This window comes from Natator depressus, chromosome 26 (genome assembly GCF_965152275.1).
Source record: "Natator depressus isolate rNatDep1 chromosome 26, rNatDep2.hap1, whole genome shotgun sequence".
NCBI lineage: Eukaryota > Metazoa > Chordata > Testudines > Cheloniidae > Natator > Natator depressus.
The window spans coordinates 8092409-8116560 of record NC_134259.1 but is presented as its reverse complement, the minus strand read 5'-3'; the positions used below and the strand labels follow the sequence as shown (position 1 = coordinate 8116560).

Sequence of the window (24152 nt, the reverse complement as noted above, 5' to 3'; positions counted from 1 at the left end):
ATTTCCCATCCTGTGAAAAATATTGGGATTTAAAAAAACAACAACACCCTTTTGTATTGAATCAAGAAGAAAAGCCAAAAAATTTTCACAAAGCGTAATTCAATATATAGATAGATTTAGCTATATTTCAGGTCAACCAAAATGTTTTCTTTCCATAATTGAAAATGTTTTGTTTTGATTTTGACCCTTTTTGTTTTTTTTATTTCTATAAAATAAATCACGAAAAGAAACGTTTCTTCAAAATGAAATCTTAAAATCTCAAAGTTTTTAAAAAAAAATTGACGTGAAATCAATATGATTTTGCAAAAAAAAACCCAGCATTTTCACATAGAAAACTGTTTTGACAAACATTTTGCAAGAAGCTCTAATTATTATTTTCATCATCATCATTTATGGTAAGTAGATGCTTTCCAGACATGCAATAAGGGTTGGTGCCTGACCCAAGGAGCTCATGGTACCATATATGCATAAGAGATTTAATGCCAGTAAATAAAAAATAATTACACAACTCAAAGACTGATCTCCTCAGTGAGATATGGAGTACAAGCTTGGTATGGTTTGAAAATGCTATGTATGAGAAAGCCGTGGATGTTGGCTAAAAGCATCCGGTTAGGTTACAGGGACCACAAGCTACAAGGAAAAGCACCGTGGTTTGCCTTGTATAGAAGTAAAAGGAGGATGTTTCCCAATGTGGCTGAATTGCTTAATAGCATGGAAATGGGGGAGCTAGCAAAAGCAGAGGAATTAAAATCAGGTCCATCTGCTTGGAATTAGCTTCGCACTGATAGGTTGTACTAAAGGAGAATGGGACTGCAGATGGGTGAATTCGAGCCATTTGGAACATTGTCAACTTAATTAAATTTCACCTAAATATGCTATTTTATGAAAGCCAAAACATTTCATGGAGACGTATCCGTTTTGACCAAGTTTTAATCAGGAAGAGGTGTTTGGTACAGGATTCTCTGATCACGTCTGATGAGAGAAAGACAGAAGACGACCCGAATCAAAAAGTTCAGATTCTGATCCAACGGATGTTTTGACACAATCCCATTTTGTGAAAACCTTCAGAAAAAGCTTGGTTTTCATTCCAATGTGGAAAACAAATTTTGAAACCTCAAAAGTTGCTGCAGAATGGAATTATCATCATTTGGACACTTCTAGTGTGAATGTTCCAGGGCTTAGATTGTGGAAAGGATCACAAACTGATCTAGGTTTACATGGATATTGGAGATCAGCAAGCCCCCCTCACCGCCCTGCTCTCTCAGCTAGTGCCCAGATCAGTAGGAAAACTAAGGACCTTAGATGTCTTCAGGGAGGCAGGTTTGGAGATTTGTGGGGGGAGGGTAGAGGAGAAGCAAGATGAGCCATCTCAGGGATAAGTGAGTGTTTTCACAGCTCTGCCTATGGTCACCAAACTTTCCCAAGCAAGGGGGTTCAAGAATGTTTCACATAGCTTCATTAGAAGCCCAAATTTACCACTGCCTACATTGGAAAATAAATCAGGACCCAGAATAATTAACTGGGGTAATTGGGACTACTGTGCTCCGGAGGGAGAGGTGGTCTGAGTAAAGGGCTGGAAGCCGGGAAGTCCTGAGTTCTGATTCAGTTTCTGAACTTGAGCAAGTCATTCAATCTCTCTGTACCTTAGCTTTGCCCATGTAAACTATGGATCTTACTTTGTCTTGCAGATGTGTTGATTGTTTTGTAACAGATTATCACATAGGATCTACAGTGTTGGGTCTCAGCACCATTATCCATCGAACTATAAACCCAAGGCTGCTTTTCTGGTATTCAGGCCTCGTTTAGAAGGTAGTGTGCTGTGCCAAACTCGTAGTTTCTGACAGAAATATTGCAGGAGCTAACAAAGTGCAGCTGGCATATCTTCCTCTTCAGATCAGACCCCGATTCTTTTCCACCATCTCTGAGCATCGCCTGTAATTCTGGGCCTCTCTAGTTACTCAAGGCTTGTGCCATAGGGAGCAGAGGGGGAAGGGGGGAATCTCAAGGAGCAACTTGATTTCATTTCTAGCCTCTATACCACAAAATCCCTTATAGTTCAGCATTGCTAATATAGTGTCCCACCTCTTCCCCACCCCCCCCCCCAAAAATGAAAAAAAAAAACTCAGTTATCATCATCCAAAAGAAAATCATAATATAGCTTTCATTACTAATACATAAAGAGATTGTGTTTTTATTGCAAGTGAATAAGAAGAACCTGCAGGAACCAATTAACTTTAAATGATACGATTGAAAGGAAAAGCTTTCTGTACTTATTAACCAAACCACAAAATTGCCGCAAGACAGTTTTTAACATCAGTTTAACATCTTGTGCGGTTGTTTTTAAATCCAGGAAGAGAACTTGGCCTTTGCCTAGTACCTGCTGTCTTGTGTGTTGCTTTTGTAAAGAAGAATAGTCTAAGAAAGTCACACTAGGTCATCATCATTGGCTTCCTGGGCAGATAAAGTAAATTAATATACCGCTTTTCTCATTAAGTTCCTCTTCTCCTCCTTGCCACCCTCCTTGCTAAAATGAGTCAGAGTTTAACACACAGTAGGATGGTAGCAAAATTAGCACCAGGTTCAATAATATTGTGCTACAGGATTAAAGAACCACAGTTATCGTTAGTTTTTCTCCTTAGCCTAAATTGCTCGAGCATCGACAACAAAGAATTGACTTGCTCTCCCACCTGCCACATACACGCCGTTTTGGGTTGGTAAATCAAACAGGAAGAACAAGAAAACCTGTCTGCCTCTATTTTTCCAAACTAAAATCTTTTCCTGATTGATCTCCCTCTTATTAGCCTCCTGGGACACTATGGCTCCATGCTGCAATGACTGATCTTAACTCAAAGTTCTCACATAGACACAGCACATTCTGTTTAGAGCCTGTCAAGGTTCTTTCCCCACTCTGAACTCTAGGGTACAGATGTAGGGACCTGCATGAAAGACTCCCTAAGCTTATTCTTACCAGCTTAGGTTAAGAACTTCCCCAAGGTACAAACTTTGCCTTGTCCTTGAACGGTATGCTGCCACCACCAAGCGTTTTAAACAAAGAACAGGGAAAGAGCCCACTTGGAGACGTCTTCCCCCAAAATATCCCCCCCGCCCCGCCCAGCCCTACACCCCCTTTCCTGGGGAAGGCTTGATAATAATCCTCACCAATTGATACAGGTGAACACAGACCCAAACCCTTGGATCTTAAAAACAATGAAAAATCAATCAGGTTCTTAAGAAGATTTTTAATTTAAGAAAAGGTGAAAGAATCACCTCTGTAAAATCAGGATGGTAAATACCTTCCAGGGTAATCAGATTCAAAACATAGAGAATCCCTCTCGGCAAAACCTTAAGTTACAAAAAGACACAAAAACAGGAATATACATTCCCTCCAGCACATCTTATTTTACAAGCCATTAAACAAAAGAAAATCTAACGCATTTTCCAGCTAGCTTACTTACTAACTTTACAGGAGTTGTAAGGCTTGCATTCCTGATCTGTTCCTGGCAAAAGTATCACGCAGACAGACCAAACCCTTTGTTCCCTGCCCCCTCCAGATTTGAAAGAATCTTGTCCCCTCATTGGCCATTTTGGGTCAGGTGCCAGCGGGGTTATCTTAGCTTCTTAACCCTTTACAGGTGAAAGGATTTTGCCTCTGGCCAGGAGGGATTTTATAGCACTGTATACAGAAAGGTGGTTACCCTTCCCTTTATATTTCTGAGAGCGCCATGGCAAACTTTTGTAACAAAATCCTAAAGAAAAGGAGTACTTGTGGCACCTTAGAAACTAACCAATTTATTTGAGCATGAGCTTTCGTGAGCTACAGCTCACTTCAAGTGAGCTGTAGCTCACGAAAGCTCATGCTCAAATAAATTGGTTAGTCTCTAAGGTGCCACAAGTACTCCTTTTCTTTTTGCGAATACAGACTAACACGGCTGTTACTCTAAAATCCTAAAGTGCGCGTTGATTTTCTTGAAGCTTATGAGCTGAATCCAGTTTATGGTTTTTGCATGGAAAACATAAAAGTCAAACAAAACTCAACGACTGGGGTTCGGCGGGTTTTTCAGCTAGAACCTTATCCCAAGCCACAAAGTTCAGAGAAGATCTGGATCCAACTTACTTCCCCAAAGTTTGTGGACGTTCAGATAGAGGGTTTTGGTTCAGGCTCATTTTTCAGTATAAAGAGAACTTTAAAATCCCACATCCCTGCCAAAAAAGGAGTCTGCACAACCATCTCGCAAATCAAAGGCCCCGCTCTTACAAAAGGTTGAGCGCACTCAACTCTTATTGAAATCTAATAGCAACGTGGTCGCTACATTAGAAATTCACAGGTGCAGTGAATTGCTTGAGTTTTGCAAACTCTAGGGAGCAGGGATTTTCTAAGGCACAAATAACTCGAGTGCAATTAATTTGCGGAAACACCAGTAAACTGAATGGGTTTACAAACGCAATTCCCATTTTGATTGATCACTGTTGGCAGGTCAAGGGGGAATAATGGTTTCTACTCACAGGAAAACGCTCATCTCAATATGTCAAAAGACTTGACCAATATTAATTAATCCGTAGAACACCTCTGTGAAGTAGATACTTATATGTCCTTTCCCTAAGGCACAGAGTTAAATATCAGTCACTGACAGAGCTGGGAGTAGAACATAGGAGTCCCAACTACTAGGCTCAGATCCACAAAGAGATTTAGGCATCTAAACCCCACTATGATCCACAAAATAGCCAGGGCCCAGAGAAGTAAGAATGACACTCTAGCATGGTGGCTTAGGGCACCCACCTGGGAGCAGAGGCACACCTGGATTCCTGTCTCCTGGTTCCAAATATAATTATTTAGACTAAATGATTTATTTAGCGTGTGCATCGTCGTCTAGCCAAGCGATGGCATCTTCAGTGGCGTGATGCAGTTCTTCTAGGCCACCGCTGAGCCTCGTCAGCAGACATTCATCGACAACGTGCGTCATCGTCTGTGTCACGCCATAGCTGCACAAAGGGCTGTCACGAAGGCCCCAGCGATACTGGTTGGCTGCACAGAGACCTTGCCCGGTCCGGAACCTGTTCAGCAGGGACCACTGGCGATGGGGCAAGTCAAAACCAGGCAGGCAAATTGTGGGGTTGGCGATGAGGGACTGGTTGGGGATTATAACAGCTATCCATTCCTCTTGCCAGAGTATTTCCGCCCTAACATCCTGGCGTGGCGGATGAGACCATAATGGGCGATGTGACAGCAAACGGACACCCAGTGGCTTAAAATGAAACAGCTTCAACAGAAGAGATGGAGGGAGACTCACATCTGGCTATCCCGTAGTCCAGAGGTTAGGACAGTGTCCTGAGAGATAGGAAACCCCTATTCAAATCTTTTCTCTTGCTCCTCCTGCGTTTCTTGCAAGAACAGAGCTAAGGCCATCTGACTCTTGCAGACAGGTCCCCAGTTGTGGATCGCAAGCAGAGATAGGTGCCTGCCTGTAATCTGGTTTTTGGCTCCTAAATCCCTGAGCGGGATGAGGTTTAGGACACACTCCTTTTGTCGGCATCTTCCATTGCCTAGCTCAGGCAGCTCCCTGCCTAGCATGCTGGCTTTTGTGGATCCCATAGTAGGTGCCTATCTTTCCCCATGCATTGCGTCGGGAATCTAAGTGCCTAACTCCGGGTTTGTGGATCCCATTGTTGTTCCAGCTGTGCCGATGCCGTGTTTGAAGTGTAGACCTGCCCTCAGTGTCACAACGCTGAAGTCCTCTGTGGACCCTAGAGCCTGATTCTCCATTGCCAGGCATCTTGTATAGCTACTTCCCCCTGTGCAGCGTCAGTGTAAAACAATGATGTGGTAGCATTTTACTGCAGCCACTTTGCACTTGCATTGCACAGTTGTAAATGACTACACAAAGACAGTCAGATCCCCATCCCGCTGCTCTAACCACAAGGCACTCAGTACCTACTAGATAATTCCCATTTGTTATCACTGTGAGTGGAAGACTGATTCCTTTTATATTTCTAATGGGCATTTAACATGTGGCCTGAACTTACAAGAGTTATTCCTTCGAAAGAATCTCTGAGCAACTAACTAAATTAATCAGCCTTTCCTCCATTGACAGAATAAGAGAATTCGTATTTCCTCCCTCTAATTGTGCCTTTAGACCCTTCAGGAGCCAGCTATTTGTGATTATGGTTGGGTCCAGAGAGTGATAACTAGCACAATACATCATTCCTTCTTTATGAACTATATAATGCTTTTCCACTGTAACAAACAGCCCATTTCTTTTCACTCCACTATAGCACGGGTAATATGCAATTTCAAATTTAAACTGCTTTGTGATCCATGTGACAATGAAAGTTGTTAGGAATAAATTGTGTTCTCCTGGACTTTCATTCGTTGGCAATAGAAGGACAATGTCGCACATTTAACCGTACCCTTTGGTATACAAGTTGACATTCCCAATGGTATTTGTTCTTCATGCTGATTAGTAGTACTACATTCAAAGTGTCACAGGAGTACGAGAGACACGAGGTAGGTGAGATAATATCTTTTATCTAAGCAACTTCTTTTGGTGAAAGAGACAAGCTTTTGAGCTCCACAGAACTCTTCTTTCGCTTTCACTGACAGACGTTGGCCCGATAAAAGATAATATCTCAGCCACCTTGTCTCTCTCATATCCTGGGACCGACAGGGCTGCAACAACACTGCAAATAATCAAGTAATTTAAGAAATCTATTAGAGCTTCCAGTCCTCTGTAAGGTCATCCCTGACAAGGACAGTGTTTTAGCATTTTCTATTGTTCTGTTCTGCTGGGTTTTAAACCACTTTCTGTTCCATACGACTTTCCAAAACAGACACGGATAGGCCCCATTTTCAAACTCTGGCATCTTACAAATCAACTCAGACTTAAGCACATACATGTCAGTTTTAGATGCTGATTTAAATGCCCAAATGTGGGATCTGGACATTCTCTGCTGGGGAAGGGCTTTGCAAAATAGACCCAGTGTATTTTACTGCTAGCTTCTTGAATTGCAAATGAACTTTAAACAGCAAAATACTTCAGGGCCCAAACTAGTTTCATTTGTGTCTTATCGAATGACAAGTACATTAACAAAGCAGGGATCAGATCCAATTACTAACACCCTCAAGGTTTAGGTGTGTTTGGATTCAGGGTTTTGCTTTAATCTATTATAGCGGTAGGGAACAAATGTAACATTTGGAAGTGGAGTTGGCATTTTTACAGCTGCGTACTCGTGAGTATAAAGTATCTCCGTGCGGCTAACCCACAATATTTAAAAAAGGTTTGAGCCGAGTCCAATTCTAGAAAAGGGTGAAGGTTGAAGGAGAAATCTTTTTTTCCCTTCTGAACTTTGTTTGCTCCTTCATTATGTAAACTACTTTGTTTATTGGAGTGTTTTACAACAGATATATTTAAACATCCAATGTGCAGAGCTATAGATAAGATAGAATATTAAGGTTGGAAGAGACCTCAGGAGGTCATCTAGTGCAATCCCCGGCTCAAAGCAAGACCGCACCAACTAAATCATCCCAGCCAAGGTTTTGTCAAGTCAGACCTTAAAAACCTCTAAGGATGGTTTTTAAGATATGCACCCCAGTCCAAAGAAAAAAAGAGTCTAGGCACTACTCTTCCAGTAATTTACCTCTCCTTCTGGCGTCCACAAAACAGAAGCTAGAAATGAATAGCATCCTGTGATGAATGTGGGAATTTTAGTAATATTTTTGTGATTCATGCATGCCTCAGTTTCCCCAGGTGTGTTGTATTGCTACGAAGGAGTGTAAAGGGAAAGGCCCAGGTGTTTGACTCACATAGCCAGCTGATGGGAGACCAGCACTGAACTGAACAGAGGCTATGCATGTGCCTGGAGGAGCCAGAAGAGACAATGGAAACCCAGATGGCTGAAGGTTATCACCTGCAGAGGTAGCTGAACATGTGACCACAGCATGGTGAAGAGGTGTCTGTGATAAAAGCTGGGCTCACAGAGACACACCAGCTCCCTCCTGGGACTAAGAGAGAACGAGCTAGAGCCAAGAGAGATTCTACATCAGCTTCGAGTGGTGGAACCCTGACTTTGGCCACTCTGAAGTCTCTAAACCTCTGGCTTCTCTGTGCTAACCAAAAGACTTCTTGATGTTGTATTTCAGTTGACGAATAAACCCTACTCTGTTCTGAAAAGTCTGCACGGAGTCACTGCAGATACTTGCGAACGTGCATTGATCCCTGAAAGGGCTAAAGTCTCTGAACAGGAGTCGGTGTCACTCAGACTCCCTGGGCAGAGCTCATAGTAAAGAACAAGAGTGCTGGAGCCCAAAGGCTCAGCCTTGGAAGTGCTGAGGACACATGGCCTACCCTTGTGGAAGAGAGTGACCCCTTGGGAGACCATCTATGGTCCGGGACATAGCACAGAGCCTGTAAATCCATGACGCCCCTTGGTGTTGCAACATGCAGAATTAAGCTATGGGCTCCAGCTGCAAACTGAGGCTCCATATCTGGACTTTGAAGCTGTCTGCTCGCTCTATACCTCCATGTTCAGAGGGCTCCAGTGTTGGAGTTGGGTTTCAACCCACTATATATATATATATATATATATATAGGAGCCAGGTTTAGCTGCTGAATAACCCCCTCTCTGAACTCCCATAGAGCTTAAGGCGAGAAGGAAGCATTCATCTGACCTCCTGGGTACCACAAGCCATCTATTTTCACCCAGACACTCATGCATTAAGTCCAGATGCCTTGGTTCTACTAAAACATTTCAGCGCTTAGGCAACTGATCTGTGTGTCACAGGCAGAAAACAGGAGATACCGAGGCACCACCGGTCCCCCAGGCCCCTGCAAAGGCAGGGAACTAATGAGATGCGATATACCCACCTGATCCGAGCAGAGAGCCAGGTCCCATGTACAGAGGAAGATGGAGAAAAACCCAAAGGTCCCAGCCAATCTGACGTAAGGAAAATGTCTGGGGGTGTTCAGATCTGCAGGCTTTGATTCAATTCCGTTTGTATTCAGACAAAAAGGGACGAGGATAAAAAGCTGCTGTAGTCATCTGCTCATTAGAGCTGGCTAAGGCTGCACTTCAGGTCACTACCATGTTTTAATTTTCTGTGTCACACTTACAATGGTACCAATTATCTACTGAAATAAGGAGACCATTTCTGCTTTGCAAGTCTCCTTGGGAAGAAATACTCTGAGCTTAGGAAAAATACACAGCACTGTTGCATTAAAGTCCCGGCTGGTGTCAAAACATTTTGCCTTTACAAATCTAATTAGTTGTTTTTGCCTGCTGAGGTTTTTAAGCAGAGTAGTTAAATATCATTCAGTCAGGAGGGTTGGTTATTTGCTTTGTTTTTCATGAAATGTTAATTTGCAGTAAATGGTATTATACAAGCATAAGAATCTGGCTCTGAGGAAGGGAATTACTGATGTGTGTATTTGAGTAATAATGGCCAGAGAGCTGGAAAACCTAAGAAGAGGAATACATTTCTAAAATACTCACATCTTTAGGGAGAAGTCACAACCTGTTTGCTTTAAGGGTGTGAAAATGAGCATCAAGCCTGCCTCGAATCCCTGCAGCCACAAGTGTGCCACTGAGACGTAAATCACATTCATGTTTTTGATAAGCAGAGGTGATAGCAAATTAGTGGAAGAAGACCAAGAAACCAGCTTAAATACAGAACTGACCCAATGAGTTTGTAACAGCACTAGGAGTCTGGAAGTTGTTGATTAATTCTGCTTAGTGCCATTTGGGATCCTTACAGGAAAGAGCTTATAGAAGTGAAAACAGTAAAGAACAATTATTTAGCATTTGTATTCTAGTGATACCTGCATATCCTAATCAGCACCTGACTTACTGTACAGAAATGAAGTAAAAAGGCAGCTCTTACCCCATATCGCTCCGGTTTGTGACAAAAACAATAGATAGATGAAGAAGCAAGTGGATGTCAGAAGAAAGAAGCAAGCTTTGCCCAAGTAGTCAAGACAGAATAATCACCGAGAGGATTTTGTTGGCAACACAGAGTTGAATCTGAAGGAGGATGAAGCAAGGTCTTTACAGATTTTTTTTTTTTTTTGAGCGGGGGGAGAGAGTTTTTCATGTAAAAACCTCCGTAAACCTGCTTTAAGTCTGTGTTGTCCAGTGGTTAGAGCAGGAGCCTGGGAGCTGTGCATATTCCCCCTGCACAATACCATTTGTGCTTTGAGATCCGTAGCGCTATAGAAGTGCTGAGAGCAAAGCTGCAAATCCCCATGAAATCCCAATGAAAACTCTCTAGTAGTTTAGGGCAGAGAGCTGAGAGCCACGATTGCTGGGTTGTGGGCGCTACAGAAGTGCAGAAGATTATAACAATAGAGAAAAATACGCTTAGGGCTCTCTTTAAAAAAGGAAAGCAGTTATGGGACTTCCTCTTGATCAATGCCACGGAGTGGGATGGGCGGGGGGCGGGGGGGGGGAGAGAGAGAAGAGAGTCAGACTCTATATTTCCCCCTTGCTCTATTTCTTTATCACTGTAAGGAGGAGAAGGCTCCTGCCTCCTTGTCCTAATAAGCAGATCAGAACTGTAATGCACCTGGGATCAAACTCTTCTCTTCAAAAAGCTTGAGGTCACAGGACCATCTCTAGCACCTTAACTTGGATGATACCAACAGGAGCCAACCTATCAGAAAAGCCTTGTCAATAAGGACAGTTGAAAATGTTCTGGTTCTCTAGCCTGTTCATTGGAAAGGACTCCCAAGGGGTAAGACTAAATGAGAAAGCATCGCAGTGTTGATTGTTAATGAAGACCAGCAAGTGCAAACTCATCTGTTTCCCCCCGCCCCTACAGCCATGTCAGAGGGGGTCATTTAATCAATGGGAATTATCATAGCAGTTGAAGGCGGGGATTGTGGATACATCTAACCCACAGAAATCCACAGAAATAAAATATCACATGTAGTCTAAACAGTGTGAGCAAAACTCCCCTGCTATTTTGGGATGATATTCCCCCTTCGTGTCCCCTCATTGACTCTCCGTCTCATCTGAAATCCTCTACCTATGCTTTTTGTTCTCGCTTTGCTGTTTTTTTTACTATTTCACTGTATAAAATCATCAACGGGATAGAACTCAAATGCCAGGCTCTGTTCAAAATTAAGCTGTATTTGCCCCTTTAAGAAGGATTGCACTGTTGCCAACTCTTGCGGTGTTTCTCCTGAGCCTTGGGATATTTGTTGTTGGTTTCTTTTCAAGCCCCAACTTCTGGAGCCCTGTGATTATGTGAGACTCTCTGAAAGAAAGCTTGAAAAAGGTGAACCCTAACAACTGAAAAACCAGAAGGCAAGTTAAAAAGAACTCCATGTTTGTTTACAATGACGGGCAGGGGGGCAGTCCTGACTCATGATTTTTGAATGCTTGGGACTGGCAATACAGTATTGTGGCACATCACAAAGTCATCCTTTGATGTTGGTATTGAGCATGGCCTAGTGGATAGTGCACTGGACAGGGACTTGCACTCCAGGTTCTCCTCCCAGCTTTGTCACTGGCCTGCCGGGTGACCTTGGACAAGTCACTTCCGCTCCCCATGCCTCAGTTTCTCCATCTGTAAAATGTGGATAACACCACTGACTTCCCCTGAAAAGCACTTTGAGATCCATGGATAATTTCCTAGCTTTCTATTTGTATTAGAGCTCTATTAGAGTATAATGGGCTGCAAGTGGGTGTGCTTTGAGAACGGCTTGGAGAATGGAAGTCGAAAAAGAAGTTATTCTTGGGTGTGCTGCTCCCTGTGTGTGGAGCAGCTGCTATCGTTATGCAAGAGCGCTGGGTGTGGCTGGAGAGTTCAAAGACAAAGTACTCTCAGCAGAGTTTCCAGGGTTCCAGATGTTGACTTCAATGGGTTTGGGGTCATATACTCCGTCCAAGGGATCATGCTGCCATCAAAAAGTTGTACGCCACCAAAATGACTTACTGTTGTCATATTTCTTTTAAAGCTGCTGACTTTCATAGTCATCTGCTGGGTTCTTTTCTTGTTTATGAGAGTCTGGGACAAGATATATGGTCAGTAAATAATGGAAAAACATACTTCTGCAGAAAGACTGGTAAATCAGTAACACCATACATCCTTTTCACATTCCCTCTTAAACACCATTGTGCAATATTGCTGGCAGAGAATCGCTGCCTGGAGGTGGCAGTGGGTAAAAAAAACTGCATTTACCGTCTACAGAGTGCCGGGGGGGGGAGGGGGCCTCTAAATGAAAGGTCCTATCGATCAAATATAAGTTGTGGTTATGGTCAAAATTGCTTAGGAGGGAAATTCAGGCAAAAGTTGCTGTTCAAACACAACAGGGAGATAGGGACTTATAAGAGATGACAGAACAATATACTAAATTGCACGGCAACCGAAATAGAGGATGGCAGCCCAAGAAGCCCTGGCTCTAGAATGATGATCCCAGCAATCACTGTGACATGAGAGGATAGATAAAACTCAGATTGAATTCCAGCTCCAGGCAGCAAAAGGCATCTGTACAACCAGAAGAGAATTTCTTCCCAAAAAAGTATTCCAAGTTGTGATTATTTAACGCCATCAGGTGATTGTTGTTTTGGAGAGGAACGTAAAGTTGCAGACTTATAACAAACTGCCATAACACACCTAAAGCTCGTTCTGTATGAGGAGCTGATGAGTAATACGTTATTATTTCTACTGCAGTATTACCTAGAAGCCTGAGCTGCAATCAGGACCCCACTGTGCAAGGGGCTGTACATGTACATAAGAAGAGAATAGTCTTTGCCCCAAAGAGATTTCAGTCCAAATGGACAAAACCAACAAGGGGTGGGGGGGTTAGAAAACAGAGGTAAAGTGACTTGTCTACAGTACCAAAACAAAATCAGAAGCAGGAACAGAACCCAGGTCATGTAACTTTGTGTCTGGTATACTATGCACTGGGCCACACTACTCCTTGATACATGTAAGTGACTATGCAATATACAAATACCTCATTAAAGTGACCATTTTAAGATACATTTCTACAATGTATGGTGCTCTTTCCAGGTATCTATATATTCCCCCACACTAGAACAATTCTTTTAATATAATACCTTTGAGCCCAAAAGGATCCCAAAGTGCTTAACATACGGAAAGCTAAATTCAAGCTAGAGCAGAGAAAGTGGCACAGAACCCCACCTTCACTGTGAAACAACTTTGTGGAAAAGCCACGTTACTATTGCAGAGACATTGAAGCTGGAAACCTGGGCTAGACGCAGAAGATAAACAAGAAGGGGGCTGCGGGGGGGGAAGAGAGACACTGAAGTAGATTCTCAGCTCCTGATCGATGTGCTTCAGCAGTAGGTAAAAAAATCAATCTTCCTGAGGTTAGCAATAGGTCTCTCTGTGGTTGGATGTTACCAGATCATTTGAGTCGTAAGTTATGCCAAGAAATTCATTAAAGCTATTCTTCCTGAGTTCCACGCAAACAAACATAGACAAATATCTATTCGTCAACCTTCAGACCCACAGCGATCACACAATATCCTCTGGGCCAGCTCCTCAGCGGGTGGAAATTGACATAACTCCATTAATTTCAATGGCCCTCTGTCTCTAAATATATCTCCCCCAACCTCTTGTCTCTGTTAAATTAGGTGAGCGAAACCATTACAGGTCGGTGCTAGTGGCTCACTTCATTACTAACATTTCTAGGGTGTTCCACAGATGACTGGAAAATAAAAGTATTTTGCTAGCGTGATTAGCTGTTTTAGAGATGAGGCCACAAATCAAGGGTTGTGTGTTAGACTTGAAAATGGACCAAGTTTGGAGGATGGACCCAGCTTTCCCAAAGGTGGAGCATGTTCCAATCCAGAGCTAGTCTTAAATTCTTTAACAGTGGGATTTTCCTAGGCACAAGTCCCATTGACTTACACTTTTGCCTATGCCATCTTGAACTCCAGGGCTGAGATTTTCAAACACCCATTTCCCATTGGGGTGAAGAGGAGTTGGGCCTCCAAATCGAGGCTGCTTGGAAAATTTCAGCTCTCCTCTTTTATCAAAGACATTGGTAAAAATCCCATCATTGTTCTTGTGAGTAATTTCCAGCACTAAGTGCTGCTGTCCCGCAGAGAGAATAACTCTAATCCGACTGCATTCAAACAGTCCACATAGATCTGTTCATCAGTGTCTCTCCAGTACGTTATAACGCTTATAGTTAAAGCGACAAGGGGAAAACTAAGTCATCTGTAGTGAACACACATCACACAGTTCCAAGCCTCAGACCTCAGACAGCAGTACCCTCCAGGGCCCATGTATTCAATGATCATCTTCAGCGAATGAGCATCTGTAACCCACCAGCAGCGGCTCCTTTCTAAATACTCTGGAGTTGCAATTTACCTTCTACGAACCTCCAGCTTTCCTCATCTCTGGGGAAATCCTTTTCCTGTGGAATTGGAGAAAGGTTTCCTGAAGCATATTTAAATCCTTTTGCTCATCGGTGGGTTTTTCCTTCTTACCCAGCAGTAAACTGAAAAACTTTCCTAAACCCTGGGGGCTGATTTCTCAAAGCAATACTTGCTATCACTTCGTTTTAACAAAGCCAATAACTTGATGGATAAGCTTGTCATGATTTGATTTTTATTGTTTATAATATTGATGGATAATATCAATGTTGATTTTTAAGCATTTGTGTCTATTTTTATTGATTTAAATTTTCACAATTGTGGGAAATTATGGGGTTTAAGCACTTGGTTTTTTTTTTATCAGTTTAAATGTTCACAGTTGTGAGAAATTATAGAGGCATCAGATGACAATTATTTGATGACAGTAGCCACTGAGATTTGAAAACTTAAATCACACTGTTCATGTTGAAGTTAAATTTGAACCATTAAAACACATGGTCAACATGACATCAAAATAAATATCCTGAAATCAATACGTTTTCAAGCAGCATTTTTCTTACTTTCCCGATATGTAAAGTTCAATTATTGTTGATGGAAATCTTTTTTTCCTTGGTGCTGTGTGCATGGTGAAATTGACACTTACCAATGTTTACTAGTAAAAAGCTAATACTTCTAAGCCTATTGAAAGGCATATCAAAGGGCTGGCATCTAAACCAAAGATTAAAATATGTAGAACCCTAACAGCATGTCATAGCTTATTTTTCAATTAACTCGTGGCTTTTTTCCCCAAAATATTTTGAGATGCAGCTAAAAGACACGATTATCCTCTCACTTACAGTGGAGGGACTGTATTGACGCAAAGGCCCAAATTCACATTTATATTCGGGGTATGTGACACGGTGCGGGACTCACCCCTGCGGCGCCTCCTGCTGGTCTCTCAGGGCATTACCTCTTTCAGCCTCCAGAGCGCCCCCTGCAGGCCAGTGTCCCACTTGCCCCTGGCCCCCGTGCCCCTCCCAGACCGCCAGTGCCCCTTTTCCTGGGGTGCGTCCCCCTGGCAGTGCCCCCGCAGATCTGCATCTCCCCTTCCCAGGGGAACCCCCCCACCCACTATCCCCACCTCACCTTAGTCTTTGGCTACTGACAGTCACCACTGAGCCCCCAAACACTGGGGCAGACTGCAGTGTATAAGGCAATCATCACAGGCAAGGGGGGTTTGGACCTGCTGCCTCTACCTACCCTTGAGGGGCTGCCCCCTGCAACCCCAGTACCCTTTTTGGCCTTCTGTCAGGCCAGCAGCCTGAGGCTTTTCCAATCTGGTGCCTCCCCGCTCCTCTGGCCTTCCCCCAACCCTGCTCCACTCCAGGTACCTTCTCAAGCTGCCCAGCAGCCAGGCCCATCTCCTTCCACAGCCAAAGGAGACTCTGTCCGCTCCTGGCCCACTGCCCTCTTATAAGAGCAAGCTGAGCCCTGACTGGGGTGTGGCCACAGTTGAGCCTGCTTCCCCCAGTCAGCCTGGGCACTGCTGGCTCCCAGCCACAGCCCTCGCCTGGGCTGTTTTAGGCCCTTCAGGGCAGGAGCGGGTGACCGCTCTGCTGCAGTATGTCAGAGATGTGACTGCCGCACTGTAGCCACAAAGAGGGTTGCTTTGATCTAACATCAGACAAGAACAGTGAGAGCACAGTCAGCAAACACAACAAACGGAGAGAAAAGTATTATCATTCACATTTTACAGATGGGGAAATGCGAGCCACAGAGATGAAGGGCCAGCTCCACAAGGGGACTTAGGGAGGAGTCAAAAAATCCCAGTTTTAGGTGCCATTGTAGCGCACGAAGCCCTCCCCCGGCTTGGCTTGTAGGCACCTCCACACATTCAGTGCCAAGTCAGCCTGCGTGGAGACCAGTGATTTTCAAGGCCCCTAAAAGTCCTTTTGTGGCTCCAGGCCGAAGTGACTTGCCAAAGATCGAACCCAATGTCTGGGGTAGAACCAAAAACTGAACGCACATCTCCTGAGTCCCGCGCCAGTGCCTTAATGCTGAGACCATCCTTCCCTCTATGAACTGACACTGCTACGACCGAGACCATCTCCGCCTGATGATGTGACGAGGGGTAGGTCCGTCCTGCATTGCAAACTCAGATCTGGGGGACCCAGGTTGGTGTAGTCGGTGTTTCCTTGAGCATCCACACTACGTTGTAAAACCTGGGTTAACAATTGCTAGGCCCAGGTCTCTCTGCCGTGCTAACGCATCTGTACGGCATTACACAGACCTGAGTCGGGTCTGCGGCTTGAGCTGCATCCACGCCTCAAGATCACAGGGGGACCCAAGACTGACCCATCCCCCTAGCAGGGTCCTAGGACCTTGATCCTGAGCGCTTGCTGACCCAAGTCAGACTGATTCATGTGTGAATGGAAAAGGGGCTTGGGCTCAAATCTGAATCAGAGCCCTGGCTTAGTGTGCAAAGTAGACATGCCCTCTAATGGATAGACCACTGCTGGACTCCAACAGCATCTTTTAAATAAGCATGTAACTGTCATTGTCAACCACTCCTCTGACCTTGGCCTGCTCAATGGTCTCGCTGTATCCGTGAGCTCCTCACTGAAAATGAATTTATGTTTCTTTGTGGATTGGAACTGCAGTCTGGAACTGTCTCTCCAAGAAGGAGTGAAACAGAAGGGTGTCCAAGGACAAGGACATTAATCTTAAATAAGGTGATTCCTCCTGAGCGTGGCATTGATAAGTGCAGTCATGAATCTAAATTTCTTTTTAATTGTGCAATTAAGGGTGTGGAGTAAGCTTGCAGTGCAAGAAGGGTTGTACCCATCTAGACCCCGACAGTGAGGAAACATCAGCTCCATTTAAAATCAGTCTCCCTTCAAAACCTCTTGCTCTTCTCGTTTTGAGACCATTGCCAGTACCTCCAATTCCCCGAACTCATCAAAAGCTAGGTCTGAACCACTTTCCTTCATTACTCATGGAAATGAGGACATTGGTTCAAGTTGATACCCAATGCAGATAGCCATCGCAAGGCTATGAACCACTCAAATCCAACTTAAAACCTTGAAATAGACCCTAAATAGGATCTGTTTGGCTCTCTGAATTTCACCCTGAGAGCACATCAACAAGCCATGTAAAAGCAATCATAGAATCATAGAATATCAGGGTTGGAAGGGACCTCAGGAGGTTATCTAGTCCAACCCCCTGCTCAAAGCAGGACCAATCTTTATTTATTAAACTTTATTTACACCAATGAGAAAATCATGTTCTGATCTACAAGAGCGTACACGACAGATGTATATTTCTCAGCATGCGTTTATTGCAAAATACCAAAGACGTGTCTTTAATAGAGTTTGTTGGAAAATACCACTTGTTTTTTATAAGAAATTTTGTAGAACTTTTTTTTTTCTAAGCTTCTTTCAAGAATATTTTGGATTTTCCACGAAAAACTGAAACGGCAATTTTTTTCTAATTGTGGTATTTTGATTTGCCTCCTTTCTCCCCCTATTCCCCCCCCCCCCGCACCAGTTTTCCAGTGGCAAAGCTTTCTGCATATTTTTGTTTTCAATTTTTCATCAAGAAACTGGAAAACTTCAACAGAAATAAAAAAATTCCACAAAACTGGTTTCCATTGAAAAGTGAGTGTGATGGAATTTTTTCAACCAATTCTAGTCTTGATCTGTGAACAAAACAACAGCTTTTGATAGTGCCTATCATAGAATCCTAAAAGATTAGGGTTGGAAGAGCCCTTAGGAGGGCATCTAGTCCAACCCCCTGCTCAAAGGAGGAACACCACCAACTAAATCATCGCAGCCAGGGCTTTGTCAAGCCAGGCCCTAAAAACCTCTAAGGATGGAGATTCCACCACCTCCCTCGGTAACCCATTCCAGTGCTTCACCACCCTCCTCCTAACATAGTGTTTCCTAATATCCAACCTAGACCTCCCCCACTGCAACTTGAGACCATGGCTCCTTGTTCTGTCATCTGCCACCACTGAGAACAGCCGAGCTCCATCCTCTTTGGAACCCCCCTTCAGGTAGTTGAAGGCTGCTATCAAATCCCCCCTCGCTCTTCTCTTCTGCAGACTAAACAAGCCCAGTTCCCTCAGCCTCTCCTCGTAAGTCATGTGCCCCAGCCCCTTAATCATTTTCGTTGGCCTCTGCTGGACTCTCTCCAATTTGTCCACATCCTTTCTGTAGTGGGGGAGCCCAAAACTGGACGCAATACTCCAGATGTGGCCTCACCAGTGCCGAAGAGAGGGGAATAATCACTTCCCTCCATCTGCTGGCAATGCTCCTACTAATGCAGCCCAATATGCCGTTAGCCTTCTTGGTAACAAGGGCACACTGCTGACTCATATCCAGCTTCTCGTCCACTGTAATCCCCAGGTCCTTAGCCAGTCGGTCCCCAGCCTGTAGCGGTGCCTGGGATTCTTCCGTCCTCAGTGCAGGACTCTGCACTTGTCCTTGTTGAACCTCATCCGATTTCTTTTGGCCCAATCCTCCAATTTGTCTAGATCACTCTGGACCTGATTCTCACCCTCCAGTGTATCTACCTCTCCCCTCAGCTTAGTGTCATCTTCATTTGACTTTTCTCTTCACTCCAAATGCCAACTCATCACACTGAACGCTCACTGCGGTGAATGGCTAGGTCTTGGCAAACGCTGCAAATTCTACTTACTGTAAGAATCTCTCTTGAACAAGCATTTTCTGGTTGTGAAATGAAAACCCATGACACTTCAGGACTCTGAGACACTGAGATCTCCTATGAAAAACTGAGTAGCATGATCATTTTAGTAATAATGCTTCCTTTCTCCCATTTTTGGCTGTCTTCTCTAATTGGTTGTCTCTCACTATTTGTTTGTACTGCACCGAGGGCGCCAAGCAGAGTTGGAGCCTCTGGGCACTCGAGAGTATTACAAATAAGAAATACTACCTTTAAAATACCTAGCAGGGATGAATGGGCAAACCTCAGAAGTTCGAGCATTTGTGAACCTCTTTACCTATTTTTGAGGTTTGCAAGGTTTGAAAAAACTCTTCCCGTCTCAGCTCTTTTTCTTCTGTAATTTACTCCCATGGGACTTTTTGTTTTCAAACTAAGACAGCGAATAAGGAGGAACTGTTACTGTCATAAGATGAGGATGGATTCTACTTTTCAAACTCATTCCCAAATCAAAACATTTGGGATCTTCTCAACTTTTTTTGCTGTTCGGTTGCACTTTTCTTGCCCGCAGTAAAGGCCAGCAGGTGATTGAGAGCTGTATAAAGCTGTGAGAACGTGGGGTCTCAGAGTCAGAGCTTCTAATAGTCTCAGCTCTGCAATTGATTTTCTCCTTGCTAACTTGATGAGCGCTCAAACCTTGCTTTGCCACAGTTCACCAGTCTTTAAAATGAATACTACTCCCCGAAATCCAGATCTTTAGTGACTTCACATGGGTGTTGTGAGACTAAAGGAATTCATGTTTGTAAAATACTTTGGGATCATTTCCATATTAATGTCTCATATCTATATCATCGCTGCTTCCCATAGGTTTGATGAGAAATTCTATTGGTATCATTTATCTCACGATAATGTACACAGATTGGATTCTTTAGGAAAGAGCAATGAGATTTTAAGTGGCATTGAGATACATATAGGGGCAGATTGTCAGCTGGTGTAAATTGGCTGATGACATTAATGGAGCTATGCTGATTTACACCAGTCTGGCCCATAATGGTCCCTGGGCATTTTCAGTGCTGAAGCCTGCAAGGTGTGCTTTGCTTCTTGACCACTGCGCCACACAAACATTGAATCCACTCTCGATTAAGTGCATGGAATGGAAAATCCAGACCAGTTTTGATTTTCATATCATAACCTTTGATAATGCTTCAGACCCTTAGAAAAACACTGTTTTCCCCCCTACCTCATGGGAAATTATTCACAAATAGAGCTGTGCGCACACGCGCGCACACACACACACACACACACACACAAATCAACCCCTCCTCGGCTGTATAGATTTCAGCTTCATTGCATATTCAGTATTCAGGGCAGGTTTGTCAAAGCACTGTGACTAATCCTTTTGTGAAACCACACATGTGACTGAGGCAATGCTCAGAGCTGGGCCTCATTTAAGCAATGATTTGGAGCTCAGTTCTGAGACCACATCAAGGAAAGGGGATGATCCTGAAAACATTTTCATCAAATTTCTACCACATTGGGTCCAAATAAGAGCTGATTTTTTTCGTTTGCTGGCAATTCTGAAAAGCTGGTTGGGGGGATCATTCTGGGTGGAACAAAACATTTTTTGGACCCAAAATGAAATGTTTCTTTTCAGTTTTGAGCTTTTTATTCATGTTTCATTTTTTTAATTAAGTTGAAGGGAATTTCTAAACAAAAAGTTGTTCTGAATTGCAAAATCAAAATGTTTCGTTTTGAAAACATTGAGTGAAACGGTTTGATGCGGGGGGAGGAGGGAGGATTTTTGTTTATTTTCTCAAACTGAAACAACTCAGTGAATTCTACATGACTCTGTGAAATGTTTAGTGTGACCTGTCATGGAGTGGTCCCCTTGACAGGCCTTAATCACAGACCACACCACTTCAGGTCTCCTTCACCACCACCATGTTTGATTGTGTTCTTTCAGCAAGCCTCTGTCTGTAGTGCAATTTATATGTCTTTACAGTCCTCCAGCCAGCAATCTCACTTGCTTCTCGAGAAGGGAACAGAACAAATAGCAGTCAGTCCTGCCTACCTTTGCCTTCCATCAGGCTTTCATCTCTCTCCCCAGTACTTCCTTCCCGGCAATTTACATGCTCCCAGCTGCTGGGGTTGCTTCCCCCTCAAATTAGCCCCTCAGCTCTGGCTGCATTCAGTAAACTGATCTTTCAGTTAAGTCCCATTTGACCTATACTGGGGAGGATTTGAGTGACGGGTGCTGAGTCAGCTCTTGACTCAGCACACCCTGCTACAGACCCAGATCTTCATTTTTCTGCAGAAAAAAAAGTTTCGTTAAAAATTTCCACCCAGTTCTTGTCAAAATTTCATGAGTTTGCCTACTAGAGAGAAGAAAGATGGTCCAGTGGTTATGGTGCTAGTCAAGAACTGAGAAAAACTGACTATAGATTCCCTTGGACAAGTCACTTAGTCTCTATGTTAATACAATGGGGATAATAGCACTGGGGTGTTGTGAGGAGAGAGACATGAAAAGTCACAAGGTGGATGAATAGTACAGGAGTGGCGGCCAGATTAGTACCTTAGATGGATTGGGCATACTAGTTGTATTGTAAGACTGCCTAGCGGTCATCATTTAAGGATCAAGGACCTGTTGTGCTAGGCACTGGACTGTCATGCAGCAAAAGGATCATCTCTACCCCAAAGAGCTGACAATCCCATTGTGACAAAATGCAACAGGTAGATCAGGCAAACAAATGCGGAGGAAGGGATATGGGAACAGAGAAGCAAAGTATCATACAAGGAGGAGTCACAGCTCCCACCTGCCTAACCATTGACGATAACTTAAAACGTGATTATAACGATTGGAGGATTGCACCATTGTCTCATCAACAGCATCTTATATAAATAGTATTTAGGTCTAATCTGTCTCTTTTCCATCAAGTACTACTTAATTCCCGAGAGACAATTGCACTTTATCTCACATCTCTCTCTCCCCCTTTCTCTACCTCTACATAATTTGAAGGCAGGTTGTTATGTTTCTTGCCTTGATGTTCAACTCTTGGGAAGATAATTAAAATAGCCAACAATGTTTTGGCCAGCCAGAATCACATTTTGTACTCTGTCATTCCAACTCAAAAAGGGAAACACCTCATTAGCCCATTGTTTGAGCTTTTTTGTTTCAATGGTCTGACTGACAGATGAAATTTTTCCACATACTGTCGTGAGCGGTTGTCAGTGGTTTCTTGCAGTGCCTTCAGTGAAAACAATCCAATAATCAGTGACTTGCTATGTTCTGTGGTGTCTGTCGATGCTGGTCCATAAGGCTGTTCCTCCTTTCTCTCTCTTTCCCTGAGCGGCTGTCTAATAGGTGCTCCTTACATGCTGTTATACAGGGAGGGATTTTAATTCCAGGATAATATTGTGCCAGGATCATGCTAATAATAATTCCTTGCACTTCTCTGGCACCTTCCAAAGCACTTTGCAAATGTCAGTGAATTCAGTCTCACAGCACCCCATTATTCCCACTATACATGGAGGCAAAAAGAGTCACGAGTCAGGCTCAACCAGCATCCAAACCATCTGAGCCTCTTATGTTTCCTCCTTCCACTGAAATCCAGGGAACTATGTGGCACCTGATTGCATAGACTCATAGATATTAAGGTCAGAAGGGACCATTATGATCATCTAGTCTGACCTCCTGCACAATGCAGGCCACAGAATCTCACCCACCCACTCCTGCAATAAACCTCTCACCTGTGTCTGAGCTATTGATGTCCTCAAATCATGGTTTAAAGACTTCAAGGTGCAGAGAATCCTCCATGTTAATATAAGAGCAAGGTGACTCTGCCACACTGGAATAAACCAATGACACATCTAGCCCAGTATCCTGTCTCAGACTACGGCTACTGGAGTCCATATAAAAGTCCAACTCTTTTCATCCTTCTCCCTGTAGGCATCCAATCTGAAGGCAGCTTTTCACAGATACGCACACGCACTTTTGTGACTCAGTATTTTTCTATTCTCTTGTTAGTTGATACTGACACAGCACAAAACCGAAAGGCAGATGTTCAATAGGTCAAAAGAGCCAGAAGCAAAATGTCAGCCCCCACAATTTATTATCTAAATACAAGATTCTCATGCTTAACTTTCCTGAACTTCTTCCTAAACCAGACACTATTTCCTGATGCAATTCCCCAACCATTTAGTTAAGCTCCACTCCATCTTCCCCCTCTCCAGGGAAAACCTGGGAAAAGAGGAGGACCATTGCAACGTGGACCAAATGGGGAAAGCAGGCAATAACTGTCTATCTTTCTTGAGCTATGGTATGTGTGTATATGGGAATATTTGTCAATCCTTGTTATTTTCTTCATGCTCATTTTATCTGGCAAGCACTGCACGTTTTATATTCCAACAGAGTTGTGTGAGACTCATGGGATTTTTTCCCCCCCCCACGTAATTTCAGGTGATATTTTGCCAATTCATTTTCAGGCAATTATCAACCCCATAAATTCTGTGAATGTGACATTTCTGCCAACTAGCTATCTTTCGCGTTTGAAAAATACACTTTCTGAATTCTCACTCCTTTCCCATGCAAAACCCAGTAAATCAGCGCAAAAGACAATTGGGCATCCCATGAGTGCTCTTTGTTTCTGAGCAATACGGCAGTGGCTGGAGATTACGGTAATGGCAGGGGATACTGCCTGCTACAGCAGCTTCTTGACAGTGTGGGGCTGAACATTGCAAGTGGGAGAGGGCGGAGAAGCTGGCCCCGAGCCCCTCTGCCATTGGGACACAGGGCATTAGTGTAATTGTGAGTCATCAAAACACAAGGGGAGTTAAAAAGGGAGGAAAGGCTGGTGGAATCTCCGGCCGAGTGCCCCATCCCTGCATGCAGAGAGGAGACTGCAGTGCTGTGCTATGGGCTGTCTGTGAATGTCCTTCCCAGATGCTCAGCAACAGGAGCTGTGCAGCCTTCCAGGAGGTGAGTGTGGGTGAAGGGCAGAGGTAGGGCAGAGTCTCCCGTCTGGAGATCTCTAGCACGCAGGGTGAGGGTCGGATCAGATGTTGGGCTGTTTGGAGCATATATGTATCATACCTCCTTCCTTTCCTGCCTCGCTTACTGTTTTTCTGCCTTCTCCTTTCCTTTACTTGCTGGGAAG

At 43.7% G+C, this 24152-nt stretch overlaps 1 protein-coding gene across 3 annotated transcripts in view; it reads left to right on the top strand.

The window, feature by feature from the left end:
* Positions 1-24152, top strand: part of ADRA1A (adrenoceptor alpha 1A) — a 79089-nt gene that overhangs the window by 23238 nt on the left and 31699 nt on the right. For 2 of the 3 annotated variants that reach the window (XM_074939955.1, XM_074939956.1), the window contains exon 1: positions 23679-23974. The exons of the other annotated variant lie outside the window; for it this stretch is intronic. The gene's annotated coding sequence lies outside the window, so the exon portion shown is untranslated. Of the gene's footprint in view, positions 1-23678; positions 23975-24152 lie in introns of those variants that run through there. 3 annotated transcript variants of the gene reach the window in all.